The sequence below is a fragment of the Apteryx mantelli genome, chromosome 2, assembly GCF_036417845.1.
Source record: "Apteryx mantelli isolate bAptMan1 chromosome 2, bAptMan1.hap1, whole genome shotgun sequence".
Lineage (NCBI taxonomy): Eukaryota > Metazoa > Chordata > Aves > Apterygiformes > Apterygidae > Apteryx > Apteryx mantelli.
In genome coordinates, this window is record NC_089979.1 from 33459139 (window position 1) to 33478364 (window position 19226).

Here is a 19226-nt window from a genome sequence, read left to right on the forward strand (position 1 = left end):
GTATCACCCAACAGCAAGGGGTAGCCAAAGTTTCTTTGGCAGGCTGCAGGATAGAAAGGAAAAAGCATAAGAATCCAGGATCTCTCTCTATTTTGACAGAAACATGTAAATGAATGGTTGAAATAGACTGAAAGAGAGCAGTTGCAGAGAGAGAAGTGGCAGTTTGAGATAAGACCCTGAAGCATATGTATCACCTGCCACCCCGTTTTACCTACTTGGGTCTCATAATGGATTGCATAAAGGAATACAGACACTGCTTCTCTCTGGTGTTTTCTCTCCCTTCGTCAAACCATATTTATGCTACCTTAGTTTCACTTGGCTTTGCTTAGCAACAAAACCTGTTGGGAAACTGCATTTATTTAAAAGCAATGCCTCACTCATAACAAGCTTTTGTACACCAGGAATGTATTTAGAACATCATTATCAATGAAGCATGGAAGGGGTAAAACATTTTTACACATAGTTATAATTATTCATTTCTAATTATTAAATTCTGCTTTTTATTTCTCATGTGTTTTCAAATATTATCTGAGGCAGAGTTTGATCTTTAGATATATATTGCTATATGGAAGGAATTGCAGAACAATGCAGAAAAAATCCTTGTGTTTCATTACGCAGCTGCAAAACCATTTTATCAAATGCAGCATGAGAGCTCTCTTTTGATTTTGAATCATTAAAATCTTGACAGCATACTCAGAGTGTACTTACCTTTTACAATAATATTTGCTGATGCTTGGAAAGAGTCCTAGTCAGGAAACATGGCAGGTAAACTGACTGTGGTCCTGCAGCATGGCATGTTGAATAAAAAGTCCTCCAGAAGAAGTGACAATAAACCTAGATGCACATCGTGACTCCCCATTTCCTCTTGTCCACAGTGTGTGTGGCCAGAGGGGGGGCTGCATCCATACTTTTTAGGGTGGTATTGCTGTCAATTAAGACTTCTGCTTTCTGAGGCTGAATAATGAAAATGGGTTTGGCTAGGGAAAAACAAGGAAAACAAAGTGGAAGAGGGCTTTGTTTATTATCTTTGAAAACTCCATAGTCGTCCATTAAGTTCTTGGTGCACCCTCAACTGAGATGACTGAATTTCTCTCTGCTACTGCTTGTAAAACAAATGTTATTACACTCCATTTCTCACACTCTGGTTCCTTAATTTTTGAGCTCTTTCAAGGGTACTCAGCTCATAATTGCATATTTTAGTAAAGCCCAATAAATTTGGGTCATGATCTCAGGATAGGAATGAATAAGAAAATATAAATAGCTTAAATTAGCTTTAAGGATAAAGCTTCAAATAGAAATTTTTTGTTCTCAGAATAAAATTTGATGAATTCATTTTGCATATCCAGACCAATTAAAATTCTGCCTTCACAATGAAGGCTAACACAAACAAGTAGAGAGAATTTACTTGGCACGCCAAAAGATTTGAGGTGAGCCCTGTGAGTCTTGCCTTCTCCCCAATGTCCTGGCCATACACTGTTTTACACCCTGGTCAGATTCTCTTGCATTCTGAATCATCAGGGTCCTTCTGCCTTCTTTCATACCCAATGGATGTCTGAAAAAAGAAAGTTTTCATATTTATTCTTCATAAAAGCTTTTTTTCTCTTTCTCATTGCAAAAAATATTTTTTCTTTGAGACAAAATACAGATAGTATCAACCTTGATCAAATGCATGTACTATAAATTCTCAGGTCACTTGTGTACCTTTTAACTAGAAAGATTTTGCATTTGGATTAGAAACTTGGTTATCAGTACAGAGAAGATGACCACACTTAAGTGCAGCGCTCAGTAAGCCCTCACAGTCCTCTGAAGCAGTGCAACCTATATAGTTGCCAGTAGCCATACTGTCCCCTAGGCACCCATTGCCAGTCACTGCCAGAGAGGGGATGTTCAGGGCTAGATGGATGTTTGGACCTACTGATTAGGTAACCTTACATTCCTTGCCGTCTCCCAGTGAAGTCAATGAAGAAACATACTTGTTTTCTTGCTTTATTTTGATTTTTTTAATATATATTTAATGTTCAAGACAAAAATTAGTTTCCTCAGCTCCAACAGTAATAGGATACACAAGAACTACAGCTTTCTGGTGTGCCTGCATCAGACTTAATTCCTGAATAGTCACTTTTTCAATCTTTTGAAGAAGTGACAAAGATATGGAACTGGGGTATTGTTGCCCCTAGTGGTATCAGCTAGCATAAGAACCGTAGAGTAGAATAAATCCCTAACAAAAAAAGAGATAACTACTTATGGGTGGCATTGTCGTACGGCTGTATGATATCATCTACTCACAGCTATTGCTAAAAATCCCCAGCTCTAGCATATGACTGCATCTCGTTGTTTATAAAATCAGCCTATTCATTACTTTATGCTCATTATACTTGGTTTGAGATGGTAGACAAGAAGATTTGTTTACTTGGGAGAGTCTTGCTTATGTTTGTTTTGCCCAAGGCAAACACTTTGTTGACTGAGTCAATGTGACCATTACTGGAAAACAAACAAACAAACAAAAACTTACAAACTTTCCCAATAAGGAATAATTTCTGTGAAGCTAAATTAGAATATGATTGTAGCTGCATTAAGGCTTGAACAGGGTTTTAACAATTCTTGTTTTATACTTGCTCTGCCACTTTGCAAAAGGGCAGTACAAGACACCTAACCATTAATGAATAGCTTTTTCAGAAATGGCATCCCTGTTGGGAAATATTGTCCAATTGTGATATAGCAGTGTAAATTCCCTAAATGAGCCATATGGAATATGCTGCATTTTTTCAGTGCAAGGTATTTCTCCTCCCCCTGCCCTCCCACAAAGCTTTCTAACTGAATTATGTTTCAAAAATATATAAGTTTATGAAGTAATAGCCATTCATCTGTCAACAACATCATTACTAAAACTATATATTTAAAAGCGTACTTGATAAGAATTTAAAGCCCAGGAATAAATACAAAACTTGTCCTATGTGTTTTGCATAACAGACATATTCATCGTTTCCTTGATATAAAAGATGAATACTTAATCATAACAAGCCATTTTCATTAGCTATTTTAGCAGCCTTGTTTACTATATCCATGTATTTTAAAAGACATTCTTAAATGGGAAATGCCTATTAAACAAATAGTTTTAGATATTTTGGGCAGGTTAATAATAAATATTCTCGAGAATAACATTGAATGTATGGCCTGAAGGGAAAATACAGTTTCTTTTTTCTCTCTTACAGGGCAAGTAGTCTGGTCTTTTTAAAAGAGGCTGAAATGTTTATACTATTTTTATAATGTAGGTGTTACCAACCAACACATTCTGTTGGTGTGGGGAATGCATGGGCACTGCATGCTCCCAGGAGATAGGATTTTGCTCACCAGTGACACAGATACAAGTTCACCATGTGTTCTTATTAGTTTCTTAGCTAAGAAACCTTAAATCTGTTCTAACCATGGAAACATATGAGCTCCGAACTATATGAATACTATAATATTTGTAGCACTGCAGCTTGACTGACTGAGTAAGCACCGTAAAAGCAAAGAAGGAAGAATAAAGCATTTTCTGCATCACATGTAAACACACAGGATGCGTAGAAATTCTCTTGCAAGTATCAAAGTGTAGGCTCCTTTCTAATGGAAGCAATAGGCAAAAATATCCATTACCTCCTTTGTGTTCAGAAATTAGGAGGAATTTGGAGCTAAAGGAAGAAATACTTTGCTCTAAAGATTTGTAGGTTATCAGAAAAGCTGTACATGTATGGCTGTCCCAAGACAATCCTTTGCTCCTAGGCATTTCCTATTTTGGGAAGCAGAGAGAAAAAAAAAACTAACTCTCCAAGAAAGAAATATGCAACTCTGTGTCCTCTAATATATCTTGAATATTGAGCTTCAAGGACAAGAAGATGGTTTGCAAGTCTGCTCTGAATCCTGCCTCTTGGTTTGTGTTATTTTGGCCTCTGATGATTGCTGCTTACTGACATCCCCTCATGCTCAATAACATCACTTTTCTTTAGAAGACCTTTGTAGTATTTTTCATATATTGATGATGATTAGTAAAAGAATAATTTCTTGGGTCAAAGCTAATGCTCTTAAAGTGAAATTTCTGTCTTAATTCTCAATTAGATGTTTTTTTCTATCTGTTCATTGTTTCCTTTTTTTATGTCATACATTTTTTAAAAATACAACAAATAAATATATGGTCATGACTTTTCTTCTGGAGCTTTTAGAGCACTTACAAAGTCTGCACAACTGCCAGCTGGTATCAGTAAATTCAATACTGAAAACAATCTTCATAGAGATACTCTGGATTAGTGATTGCACCTTGGAAATATGGACTGTTTACAGGAATACATTATCATAACCAATATAATCTTTGGCAAAGTATTTACACCCTTGCTTTTTACAAAGACCTTTTCACAATTTCCCTATGCCAGTAGGGCATTTTGATGAGACTGAATACTCTTACTACATCCTGTAATTTGCATTATTATTTTTTAAATAGCTAAAGTTGTAGACCATGAAGAAAATATATTTCATTACCATGTTATAACCACAAATTTCAATACTAAATAGTTATGATGTATTTTCATAGCTAGTTTCCTTTGGAATTAGCTAAATCAGAAAAAACATCACGTACACCCGTCAGCCATCCCACACAAACATACAGGCATGTGAACTATTGCAGCTATAGACTTACCATAGTCAAAGCGCTATTTGAAAATATACAACATTCAAATGAACAACTCGGTTACAATTTACTTGTTATATGTCGAAATCATCTTGAGTTTAAGATTTCCTTCTGCTTTGCAGGTGAAATAAATGGTATTCCCTGGTGTTAGATCCACATCTCAAGGTTTTGAGGTAATATGAGGTTTCTGTGGAGAAAGAGAGGAAAAAAGGTAAGAATAAAGTATCTAACAAATCTAAAAATAATGGTTTTTTTTTTGTTTGGTTGGTTTTTTTGAGGGGGAGATGCAGAGGGGGTGGTCAGTGTGACCTTAAAATGTAACAAGAGAGTTGGGGAAAATAAGTATCTGATCTTAAAACTGATTTCATTGTGGAGCCAAATAACGTAATAATTTGAACTATGAGTCTTAGTATCATTTTAACTGGATTAAAAATAACCTTTTGATTAGCCTGTTAAGACTTTAATTAGGCTAACAAATTATTGGCTTTGCATATAAGGTGTGTCCCTTTTGTTCACCAAACCTCGCAAGCTTTAGTGCAATAATTCTTGGAGAATGCTGGCAACCTAGTCTGTAATTTGGATACAAAAATTAGTAGGAGCATTATGGGAACTATTTAAAATCATCCCCACACCTGCACTAGTATATAATTTTCAACAACATGGTTTGTTGTTGACTTCAGTAATCATCATCAGTGCAATCTGCACCAGCCCATGAAAGTTATGGATTAGGGTCATATCCTACCATCAACAGGTTGTAGAAAACGTTCATTGGCTCGGTAGGAATTTCATTATATTCTAATGGTTGGTCATGGACTAGAAAGTCAGAAAACTGCTCAGAGCCATATTCAGAGTGATGCTGTAGTTCATTTTTGAAAAAAGATTTTTTTTAAATGGAGGATGTCATACTCATGCCTCTCCAGCTGGGGTATGTCCTTCTGTCTTGGCCTATAATACTTTAAAGTGGCAGAAAACCTGTTGTTTGAAGCATGTTTCAATGGATATGAAAGCAGGGGCAGAGATGGTGGTTTGGGAAATAAGCTTTCAAAACAGAAATTTTAATCAACTTTTTAATGTCCTGATAAACTAGTAAAGTAGTAGTCAGTATTTTAAAAATCCTTTGATAAAACTGAGAAGTCTTGTCACCTTAATCTGGCATAAAAGCTCACAAAAATAGGGTGACATTAAATTAAACATCTCTGGTAATCACCTCTCACCTGAGACTAAATTAATTTGAACTTAATTTAAGTTATGATTAAAGGTTTGAGAAACCTTCATTTTTCAATTAAAATTTAGAAGTAGTTCTGGTATAAATTGTAACTTTCAAAGTAAATTCTATTTTTTTCTTGCATCTTTTGCTATAGACAATAAAAACTTTGAGTTATTTCAATCTCTTAATAAAAGTGTTACAATTATATCTTTTAGACAGACACCATAATCCCAATATGATAACTTCAGCAAATATGTTTTCAAAGGCTCTTAGCTGGGTGGCACATACTCGATTTGTACTCAGTAAACCTAGGTAATCTGTAAGCCACAGGCTGAAGTCCTGCTTACTCTGCTCAAGAGAAAGTCCTCGATGAACCAGCTCACGGACTGAGGGGGACACTCAGATCCTGCCAAACAGCGTCGAAATCCCCTTAGCCGATCAGAGCAATAGCTCATCAGTCCGGTATCCTGTTGTAGACAATAGATAGTGCCAGATATTGGGAAGGAGAGTCAGGAAACCTTGTAATGAGCAGTAGTGAAATAAATTCTCCACAAGTGAAGTGACTTCCTAACTTCATGCAGACAGTAGTTGACATTTTCTGAACATTGACTCTTATATTTTTTTTCCCCTCTGCATAATGAAAATGCAGTAGGGTTTCAATCACTTCAAGCAAGCACCCTACTAACTACAGCTACAAAGCTTCCTGTTGGCTTAGCGAATGAAAAGAGTGATTATTTTTGGATCGAAAATGCCATGGAAACATACACTAAGATATACCGATGTAAGGTTGCAAAAGTTAGTTACATGTTCAGCTAAAGAGAATATATTCCCTTCACCCATATTAAATCCTGTCTTTTTTTAACGTTTGGATATTTTCTCATCTTCTATAGGCAAAGGCTTATCTTATTTTCATGTTTATATGCAGCACAATGGTTGCACAGACAGTGCTCTGTATAAATTGTTCTTTCCAGAAGGAAACAGTGTTCAGATACTACAGTAATGATGGAAAGACTGATGGGAAGACAAAATTAATACACTCAGAGGCTGTGGAGCACTCAGGCCAAAACCATTTCACAACTGCATACGTGCTAGAGAGAAGAACTAAATCATTATTCATATAATCTAGCCTTTAGCCCACATATAGAGATCATTTATTTATTAATGTACACATGTCTATATATATGAAGTGAAGTTAAAGCCCAAATTAAAACTAAAATTAAGTCTTCATGTTGATATTCTTTGACTGAAAAACACAATTTAAGATGCATCTTCCCACAGAGGATAAAACTCCATTATTAGCACAGTTTTAATAATGAAATCTCTAGTTAGCAACACCTTAAAAAAAAAAAAAACTTCAAAGAATTATGGGAGTTGTAAAGACATGAAAACAACTTAGATTCAAGTCCCCCACTTCCTGAACACATGCTCTAATTAGGAGTATTTTGAGTAAAAAAATAAAAAAATCAGCATCCCCATCATGACCTAGTACATTGTACCAAGTATATGACACAGGTTTCTGAGCAAAGAGGGTGGTTCAAAATCTCACTTACACTGAGTTACCTAAAAGTTTCAGCTTTTGCATAAGACCTAAGCCCAGGAAGGACACATATTCCTCTCTGTAGCATTTTCCATTAGCTAGGGCAGGCATGGCAGCATGTAGAGTATTAGGCATCATGAATTTTAGCATTTGGTATTTATTTCATCCACATCACTATACAGTGAATTTAGGCGCTTTACCTAACGCTACAAGTTATACTTTGGAGCTGAGTTCCTTTACTTTTTACTGCTCCTGTGCTCAGTAACACAACACAGAATACTGCTGTTGGATATAGTCTTAGGTTTTTTGTAGACCTCACAGGAATTTCACAACTGAGGTACCTAACAGAGGTGCAAACCTTAGTGCAAACAAGGATTATGCATCACTCACATGAAAAAACGTCATGTAAACAGACTGCTCATTAAAATCCCTTTGGAGTTCTGAGGTAATTTGATGCTTGCTAATCTAAGGAAATTTAAACTTTAGGAAAACCTGAAGTCAGCTAACTCAGTGTGCATACCAACTTTGAATACTTCTTGCTAGGCAGTTTCATTTTAAAACAGCTGCTCTTGAATGGGAAGACTGTGAATAAAATTTGTGTTAGTAACTTTCCCAGTGCTAAAGGTGATTATCACAAAATCTCCCTGTTTCCAGCGCTAACACCAACCAGCAAGAGTTCTAGCCATTTGAATTATTTTTTCAGCTAATGTGATTTTTCAGTGTGATCGAATGCATTGGGGATTACGAAGATGAAACAAAAACAACAACAAAAAGAGATACAACGTGCTTATCCAAAACTTACAATCTCTCCAGTTTGTGGAGGTCTCTAAATGTTTCTGTATCAACTGTTTTTATTTGATTTAAGTGCATATATCTGCAAGAAGACCATAAAGTCAGCTTATTCTTGTCAGATACTGTGACAGGAAAAAAAAAAAAAGAAAAAAAAGAAAGAAAAGAATGTCTTTGACTGAAAATACCCAGTTCACCAAAATCCTACAAGGTATCATTTCTGTAAACAGTGTAGAAATTATATTTTAATATATTTTGTCCCTTTTCCTTTTCCCTGCTCCTCAGAGCACCAGTCTGAAAACTGATTGCTAGTGAAGAGGTGAAGCTGATGCCTATCAGCCATTACTGTCTGTAACTCAGCAGAAAAAGTGGCTGACAAACTTATTATTCTGGTAATGAAATTCTTAAATCAACACTTACTTGCACAATGATTTAGACTTAAAAAAACCCAGAAAGTCAAGATGCATAAACACTGGTCAAGTCTGTCTTTTGCCAATGCAATAGTTTTTGTTTTCTTCAGGGTAAAGAAATATTGGAAGAATCAGATCACATGGCTTGATCAGGCCACGGCTGATTTCCTTATGGTTCCAAGGGAGCTATGGCTGTAGGAGACTACAGCAACCCTTGCATCTGTGAGAGTCAGCAAGTTGGGCTTCCCTCAGAACAAGATACCAGAAAGTATTTCAAAGTCTACATTTTAAAATAGGCTCCTGTAGTATGACAGACAGAAGATATGATGTTCCCAATGTTCAGGTAACAGTAAAATAAAGAAGAACAGGTTTCAAACAGTATGCCTGGAGCTACTGAAATTATGCATCAAAATCACTTATAAAAAGTGGATAGTTGTTGGCATATTTCCTTTAAAATATTCCTGTATTTCTGCTCTTGCCTATCACACAAACTTTTATAATACTTCTGTCACCATGAAAATATCTACTGTATTATATAAACAAGGGAGTTTGCAGGTCAGAGATAAGGAACAGATACTTTTACCCATAAATAAGCAGGACTCCACTTAATTGCTAAGCATATTACAACGAGAGGAGAACAGAGAAAGCAAAAGGGTTTGTTTGGCAGACACCTGCATAGTTTTGACTTCTGGTCTACTTTCAAAGCAGCACAAAAGATGTGTGGACATTCTTCAAAGCATTTGCATTACAATAGTTTAAAGATCTTGCAACTTATTGAAATTCAAGGATACTGCTGACTAAACCAACAACAGCAGCTGAAAGAGTTTGGAAACTTGTGTTAAGGGCAGCATCCTTAAAACTCTGCAAAAGAAGAGAGGAAGGAGAAAACTCCTCCTTCAGCAGCATGCAGTAACTCTTTATAATGACAAATGACAAGAAAAAAAAAATATATATATAATTTTGGGTGATCCAAGATAATATATACTAGACAAACATATGGCCTAAATCAGTTTTAACTTGGTTGTATAAAACACTATAAAGGCACAACTGTTGTATCTCTGGGTGGCAGAGGGAGAGGGAGGCAACCTACAGAAGGACGTAAGTAGAAAGAAAAGCCCAGTCTCCCTCTCTTCCTCTCAATTGCCCAGCTGAAGCAATGATTGTCAAAAAGCCGTTCAAATCATCCAAGATATAGATATTTTTAGAGTAGCACCAGGTAAAACAATGTCTTAACCTTTAGTCAGGATAGCAGGTAGGTTTTAGGGAGCTCTGAATGGGAATAGGGCATCTTTCTTCCCTCATGCCCTCCCATTCTCTGAAAGACCTATCTAAGCGTGGGATGAGACTTATTGACGGAGGACTTCACAAGAGTACAGCGGGACTAAAGCAGTTTGAACAGTACTGCTCCCTCTTCCTTTCCTACTTGTGTGCAGCTTCATGTGTGTTGAGCCTGTATACGCAGCATTTCTACTCAGCTCCAGCACTTTACCACGGAGAGGGAGCATCATTGCAGGGGGAGACGGAAATGGGCTTTCATGTGTCACTGTCAACTTAATCCATCAACTGGAGCTATTCCAACCCAGGCAGAGCAGGTCAAAGATACCTGCCAGCATGTAGAGTACTTTACAATTCTCCAAGAATGCTTTCATTGAGGAGTCCCAGGATTTTGACCTGCAAAGTAGTGATCATACCCCTACAGAGGTCCCAGCAAGAACCACAAGTGCTCCTTCACAAGAGTAAATACCCTGCATTAGGCCAAGCAAATCTGAGCACTGTGCAATTGTCACCCTGTACTACCTGCAGGCCCCAGTGATATAATGTACCATAATTTACACATAGATAAAACTAGATTCTTAAACTTAACATTGCTCTGCAGCACACCAGGAAACTGTCCCTATGCATAAATGTAGTTACAGCTGTCAGACTGGGTTATCCTAAACTGCAACGGCTCATCTGACATTGCTATAGATTTCTGCCTAACAATCATGTTTCTGCTACATAACACGAAGAGTTTTTTCTTTTCTGCAGAAAGGTTATTCAACATATATAAAGAGAGCAACCCCTCTCTAAACAACACTGTGATCCTATGTCCAACTAGATTTGGCGCTTGAACAAATAGGAACTAGCGTGCTTGATCTCTTCACCCATTATAATCCTGTAACTAGAGTAATGAGTACATGGCCAGAGAACTATTCCCAAGCCAATATCCTGCAAGAAAAATGTCAAGTGCATTATGTTTAAGTAGATTTTATTTGTGATATAGTATTTTCTGGACTTCTGGGGATTGGTCTAGGTTGTTTAAGGGAAGAGATGTTTTAAATTAGCCAGCTGAAGCACTAATAAGTCAGATTCTTAACCAAGAAAGGTTTCACTTGTAGTAGCTTTTGAGTTTGTTACATAGCGTACTTTGGCTGGAGCTTACGATGAATTTAGGCTGTAAATCCCTCTTCATGAAACCTTTGATTGCCACCTAGGGATTTCTACCTCTGAGAGAACTAGAAACAGCTTTGATGACAGCTGTCAACACACTAACATTGTTTTCTCTGAGCCCATAACTATGATGTTACATTATAATTCATTTCTGGAATTAAGCCATGTACTGATTCAATAAAGATTGTCAGCAACTAATAGGCTGGCTCACAGAAACCAAAGAAGAAAACAGCATTACCTTCCTTCACACAGTAAGCATCTCCCTGTTGAAAATCAGCAGCATCTAAATACCCTCTTTGTGCCATAAACAGAAAACATGTAGGACTGCGGGTACACCAACACTCAGGTCTAAAGTCCAGGATAAGCAGTATTTGAAAAGTGATTTTATGAAACTAAACACAGCAAAACTTACAAAGATGTGAAAATGGAGGTATGTGAGCAAAACGGATATTTTTCCTTCCTTCAGAAATCCTAAACTATCCAACAATTTGCTTCACACTTCTAAACATGCAGTGCAATATTTTCTCCCTCAGAAGAGCACTCAGCTACAGCTGATGTTATGCATTCTGTTTATTATAGCAGTGACTAGCCAAAAGCAGACCTCAGTGCAGCAGGCAATGTATAAAAAGGCAATATCAGCCCCAACAACTAATAATAGGAGTATTTGAACCAGGCAGTTGAGAAAAATATTATATCTCATGAGGGCAATGGATACATGCGTACTAATAGCTTTCTTTTTTTCCCTTCTTTTGGTTGCTTGTATTTTTTCAAGTGGGGCTGCAGTAGATGGGTATGAACTCTTTTGAAATACAAGGGGAAGGAGAAGACTCAACAGTTCAGAAGCGATGAAGAAAGAAGTTTGGAGGTATTGGAGCAAACAAGCACCAGACCAAAGAGAGGAATAGTCACAGAAAAATTTCCAGAAAGCTTTCCAAATAGATCATCTATTCATCACATTTCACAGCTAGATGTAATTTCCACAGCTATCTAACAACTTCAGTCTCTAGATGATTCTTGCATTTTCAGGTTCACAACTCATGAGACTGTCAGAAAAAAATGATGCCACACAGATCTTAGTTTCCTGAAAGGCAACAAAAGGACTCCCCAGTGTTACTATTTTGGGTCAAGAAGGGGCAGGAGGAAGAGAAACACGCATGCAGCAGCACCAATTTGAAAGCGTTTTGCTGGCTTGAGTCTTTGGCTCGGTTTTCCATGCTTTTATTCAATTTCTGTTCACTTAAGTGAGGCTCTTTTTCAAATTGCATACCATACACTATTACAGTTATAGATCATACAAGCCAATAAAATCATATTCCATTTCTTTTTGTAAATACTAATTAATTTTTGCCATAACATTATAGACTTCCTCATTACAACTGTATTTCAAACAGTTAAATACAGACTAATTTGTTAAAGCTTGTACCTCAGATTTAGATGATTTTGATAAAATAAGACAGATCAATATGAGACCTAGTTTATACATTAAGGTGCTTATTTCAGTAAGGTTTTGCTTGCAGTGCACTGCTAGATTTGTAAAACCCTTGAAAAAGATTCAACTTTTTGTTTTCTTTTTTTCCTCTGGAAATCTGGTTATATGACTTAGGTAAAAAGTAGTTAGCTGTCTCTGTGAAGCCAGAAACACAGCGCCAGTCCCCAAAGAGCACTGGGCATGGAGTAGGCTGCGTAAGGCAGCGAGCGAGCGGTTAGGGCAGGAGGGCTGGAGCAGGCTGCTGAGGCCCCGTGTTGGTCCGTAGCACCCGTCTGTGGCTTGCGCGTCTGAGCTGCGCATCCCTGCAGCAGCTCCTGACCCAGTCTGGGTCTAATACCATGTTCCTTAAGCTTATATATAATGTTGTGCTGCATGCAGCTTGGTGATTATCTTGCGTTTATTTAAAGTCATGATTTCCTATTGATAATGGCCCTCATCTCTAAATTAATATTTTAAAATTAGATACAACTCATAACTTCAGACTCAGTCCAAAAGCTTGGTAATTATACTTTAACTGAGTATGTCTTTCATCAAAAAATTGTACCCAGCAAACCAGCTCACAACACTGCTCTTAATTTAGAGCAACATTGGTTTGCTGGGTACCTTTCTACCTTGAAATGGGGCACAGCTGGATAAAATTCAGAGGAAACTTGAGATTGCTTTTGATTAACATTGGCTTCAATAAGCTGTTTCTGGCTACTCTACTTGCTTTCTTAATTTTTCTCTGCATAATGAGAAGCAAATATTTTTGATCAAGGAACTGCTGATAATTACTGAATTGTTTCCCTGTGGATTTCTTTTATGAATACAGTTACATTCTGTTCAGTGGGGAAAAAAGAAAATCACAATTACTACATAGTACCTGCATGAGTCTTAATATGCTGATCATCAAAAGGAGAATAATGAAAATATTTAATGCCTCAACTGAAGATATGAAGACATCTTATCAGCATTAATCAATTTGTCATTTGAGGGTAGGTCACATTATAGCAATTTCATAGAAGAAAACCCTGAGTTTCAGGGATTTACATGACCTGATTAGCACTCTTGAGCTATAAGCACTAAAATCCACAGCAGCCATTTTCCAGTCTCCTGCTCTGATCACTGGGAAAAATAGTAACACTGACCTTATCCCTCTCCCGCCCTTTTTATTTTTCCGAAATTCTAGTTTTAGGGGGAAAAATATATATTTCTTTAAAATACTGTCCCTGAAAAAAAACTAGATTTTCTTTAAAACAAAGTATCTTTTACAAGTGTAAGTGGGGGCATATGCACTTCTGCTATATCTGATTGTATCTGTCTTCATTCTGTAATATCACTTGCCTTTCACTGCAAGCTTTCCAGAACAGCGTTTCTTATGCTTGTGCAGCACCTATGAGATTTTGACCCTGGAAGACTGTTAATCCTTCATGTGCTCTTGCCAATTAAATTAATAATATTTGGGAATTTATACCAGGAAAAACTGAAGCTTTTGAGGCAATAATTATAGTGATAATAATGATAAGTGTTTGGTTTTCAGAATTTAGTTTGACACTCAGAGGAATTTGGTAAATCTACTAAATGTAATATCCTTATCTTGCTTCATCCCTGTTGTACTCTAGAGGCATTATCCATTCTCCTTCCTTCCTAATGTCATCAGCAGCATTGGCAAGTCACCAAAAAGCGTGATAAAAAAAAAGAAGCGAGATTCATCCAGAATTTCACTGGTTAGCAGGAGAACAGAAAGAATTTCAGAATGGACTATGAACCAGCTTTTTGTTTAAAAACTTACAGTCACAGAAGTGGTCCAAGAATTTTATTTTATTTTATTTTTAAGTACTGTTCTATCTACATATTTTTTAAAAGGAAAAAAAAAGCGTTTGAAATGTAGGGGAATTAAAATTGCCCCAAAGGGCAAAGAACAGGGATTATATTTGTGGGCTGTTTTTACTATAGATAATAATAAAAAATAACATTTACCCAGAAACATTTATTTTTAAGCGCTATTTTATTGTAAAGCTATTGCTACAGCACAGTAGAAATATACTCACAGTCTGCTGTTAATGGTCTGTATTGTTAGAAGTGCAAATTAGGTCACTTTTTAGCAAAATAGTCAAAACACACTTGTTAAAATCTTTGTTAGATTCATTTCTAAGTTTGTTTATGCTGAGAATATTAATGACATTATTGACTGTTATACAGTGAATGAAGGAATCTGGATAGCATTTTCTGTTCATAATCAGGTGCAGTGTACCTTTACCACATGTTTTTCATTTATTCAGTCATTCAAAAATAAGGCATTGGCAAAGAAATTTATGATAGGTACTAATAAGCTATGCAAAAAACCCTTATTTCAGTTTTACCAGAACTTCACAAGGAAAGGTAAATTTAACTATTTTCTGTTTTGTTTATAACATTTTGTATAAATGTGATATGACATATTTCATATTACAATTGGTTTCAGAAGATGAAAAACAAATTCAAAAAAACAAAAATGTTTCTATATCAGTCTTCTAAAAAACTATAATGTACTGGCTAGGCACTATATTTTGATAGCCCAATAATTATTTATTTATTTATTTTAACTGTCACCAAGCAAGGGAATTACAGAATATACATGAGAAAATATTTGCGGCAATAAAGCTAGGCAGCTAGAGGGGGAATCAGTTGGAGAAACAAACTTGACACAAGCTTTTGACAAGTGCAGTTCATTACTGGGGATTTTTGTTTAACATTCATTACTCTCTAGAGTAAAGAAGACGTTTGCTTTCTCTTGTAACACCTTATAGATCTGTTAAAATAGCTTTCTAGCTAAAATGGAACATATCCATTACAACCACTTTTTCCTTCAAATATCATCTGAAATCTTATCCCCTAATAGCTCCTTTAAACACCTGCTTCCTTTTCATCCTCCAGCTAGAACTGAAGTGTCCCTACCCACTGCCTGCTACCCACTGCCACGGATAAAAACAGGGAAAAACAGCACAGGCTTCCTAGCAACATCAAACTCACTGCAATTGCTTTAACTCTCTCTCCATCGTCTTGTGATTACTTTGAGCACTGTTGTCCACATTCACTTCACATCCTCAGACAGATGCTCCTGGAAACAAAATATTCTCATTGCTGCTTTGGGATCCAGAAAGGATTAGCAGCGGGATGGCTGGGAAGGTGGAGAAGCACTGTGAGCTGCCCCAGCAGTTTATCACTTTCCTTTTAGAAAGGTCAACAGATAACCAGTTCCAGTTTTTATTCTTCCCAGTTGGTCTTAAACTTTGTATTAAATGCGCATTTGGCCAAAGGAAAACCTACATAATTGAAAAGGACCAGCACAGGGTAGGACAGTTCAGCTGAGAGCGATAAGGACTTGTGGGAATGCAGAAAACATTTTTCAGGAGGTGGTTTCATGGATTAAAAATGGTAACAGTCAGGGGAGGGGAGGGAAGGGTGTGCAGCAAAGTCATCTATTACCATGCACTTCGTGATCTTAGCAGGATTCAGATAGCTGTGAAGAAGAGAAATGCAGTGCGTAAGACAAGTAAACACCCCCCCTGCTATGCCTCGCACTGTTTAATGACGCCAAAACTTCAACAGATTCATCAGAGGCGAGTTGAAACTTTTACCTAAAATACTGAACTAACATAGTTTGGAAGTTGCAGTTACAGATGGAGAAATCCAACTTTATACATCCATGCTTGAATGTTTTGGCAGAATTTCAGAATTTAAAACTGCTTCTGAATGTCAACCACTACATAAAACAGGTTAATGAGACTCATTTTAATGTGCTACAATCAAGTAACATCCTCTTATGAGGATGATACATGAAAGGATGGAACATCATGACCCAAAATTTCTATGAAGTCCTGATGAAAACATATGTTTAAGTAGAAAGAAAGAAAAAAATCATACTACTGAAAACTGTAGCCTAATTAGCTGACAAGCCAGCAAGAACTTGAAACAAATATATAAATCATGTTTTCCTTCTTGAAATAAGCTTTTTCAAGTTTTTAAGATGGTAAATCTTTGAATATGAGGTCTTCAGAAATGCACCTGGATGTCCTACCACCACTAAAAATTAACAAGGCTTTGCCCAAGTTTTATTTTCAAAATCCTAACCTACAGTTATGTCAAAGCTATCTAATCACAGCACTTTCATCTCCTACATGACTTTTTCAGATGGATTTCTACATAAACACATCGGGGAAAGATTTTGTCCTGCTCTTTCTAACTGAATAATGGTAACAGTGTTTTGAGCAGTGGTCACTAATGCAAATTTAGCCCCTGACATGGTATAAACATCCAGGGAAATATCCCAAAGATTCTGTCTGTACAATGGTAAGATGGAACAATATGAAAAGCATGCTTGATAGAGGAAGAGGGAAGGAATAATGATCTGAGGATATGAAAGCTTATTCTTTTTACGTATACTATCTCTAGGATTTAAGGACAATTTTCTGTATTTTAAAAACATAAGTAGTATAAGTGTCGTGATGCCTTCCATCCATTTATAACATTGTATGGCAGTTTTCAGGAACGTCACAATAAAGCTAGATTTTCAAGAGGGGTTTTGAAAGAGAACATGATTCTTGTTTCACTTTATTTCAATAGTACTGTTTCACAGTCAAGGGATCATTCAGAAGAAAAAAAAAGATGTAAGAAATGTTTATAAGCAAGTACTAGTGGATTAGAATGGATGGGAGGAAAGTAAAGATTGGGTGAGTATAACATATTTCCAAATGCACAGTATGTCCCAGAGGGGACAGAAAGGGTATGCAAGCTTACATGAGAATATTCAGTACCAGAAAGAGCAGTTTTTAACAATAGTTGAAAATGAATGATAAATAGATAAGTCTACTCTTTGCAAAAGGATGGGAAAATGTCATTAGGGAAAATTCAAAATCTCAACAGAAGCATTTTCTAGGACAAGGTTGTGCTGGGTAGAAAACAGGAGAAAGCCTAAAGTCACGAGGACTTGGATAAAAGTTCTATTATCAGATTAAAGAAAAAGCTAAAATACTGGAACTCTTTTTTGGAGGGAAAGAAAAAAAAAAGGCATTGCAGCAGAGATATAGTCTGGATGCAACTGAACATGGCAGCTAAAACAAAACGATAGGAAAGGTGTGGACCTTGATTGTCACTCTGACAGTTTAATGAGATTAAAGAATTTACTTTGACTCATTTCCTAGATTTCCTAGTTGTTACTAGGGGAACCAAACAAATCTGATAAATAATCAGTGGATAATTTCACTATATAAAAGAATCAACTTGATCTATTTCTACCTGGTAAGTAAAAACATAAATGATATCAATGTTAATTCTGATATTTAAATGTTATCTAGCATTATATAGAAAGTTACACAAGAGATGCAAGATAGAGCTTAGTCATTGTTAAAGATTTATAATGAGCATATTTACACAATACAGAAACATACCTTTTGAAACAGTTATAGTATCTTGTACCCTGACAATGGCACTTGCTTGCTCAAGCATTTTTAAACCTCAGAGTAGATGCTAAAAGAATAAGAAGAGAGAGCTACAAAAAAGTTATTTACTAAATACCAAAGACTACGGATTCCGTATGATACAGATTTTATAGCACATTATAGTCATATTGACATTTTATATAACATTTCATTTCTTCCCCTGGAAATGACTAGTCCGTCCGTTCTTTCTTTCTTTCTTTCTTTCTTCTCTCTCCTTTCCTGTTAATATCTTTATGCTCCAATTTTTCTGTCAGAGACGACCTATAATACATAGTTAAATCAGCTGCAAGACACTATTCTCACCTGTATTTAGCCTTGAGATCTGATGCTTCAATTTAAATATTGAAGCCAGGTTCCCATGTGTGAAAGCTTGTGCATTTTTCCAGCTATATTAGTTATCTAATAAAAAAGAATATATAATAATAATAATAAAAGGTCTCTACCTACAAATATACCCCCAATTTATTACATCCAAGATTTCAACAGTATTTTTACCTGAGGCATGATGACATTTGGCAGAGGAAAGAGTGACCTGGTGTGAGGTTGTTGTTAAGCACCCATAATTTGCCCCTTTTAGAGATGTTCATAAAATTTTAATGGAATTGTTTTTCAGTAGAGAATAAGTGTTTTTCCATGACAAGCAAATGCTTCATGAGATGTTTCAGGACATTTCAACATCATCAACATGAGATATTTCAAATTTTTCATTTCAAAAGCACATTTTGTTTAAAATTTATTATTATTTTATAGCCATAAGATAAAAAATTGGAAGTTGAAATAAAATAAATTGTAAGAGCAAACATATTTCAAGGACAAAAAAAGATTTTTTAATATTTTTTTATTTTGTTTTGTAGAAGACTATAAAATTTGGGGATTTATTTCCTCATTAAAATTAAAACAATCTTAATCTTTCACAATCAGTTCTTCCACCTCAGCCCAATTTTAGTATCTACATTATGAATTCACATGGAATATCCAATGAAGAATTATCCCTAGGTAAAGCACTTTCTCTACATAAACTCTAGTATTAATCTTCAGCTCTCTGTTGATCTTCTTGACCTCCAAAGAGTCAGATCTTTGTGAATTAGTTTCTCTGTTGAAAAACGGGGTTAATATTTCTGACTTGACAAAGTTCTTCAAATTTTTATGACAAACGTAGTCAAAATCTCATGCAGGGCAGAATACCTTATAACTGGCAAATGACAGTGAAACACAAGGAGCCTTCAATCAGTTTGTAAGTACTAT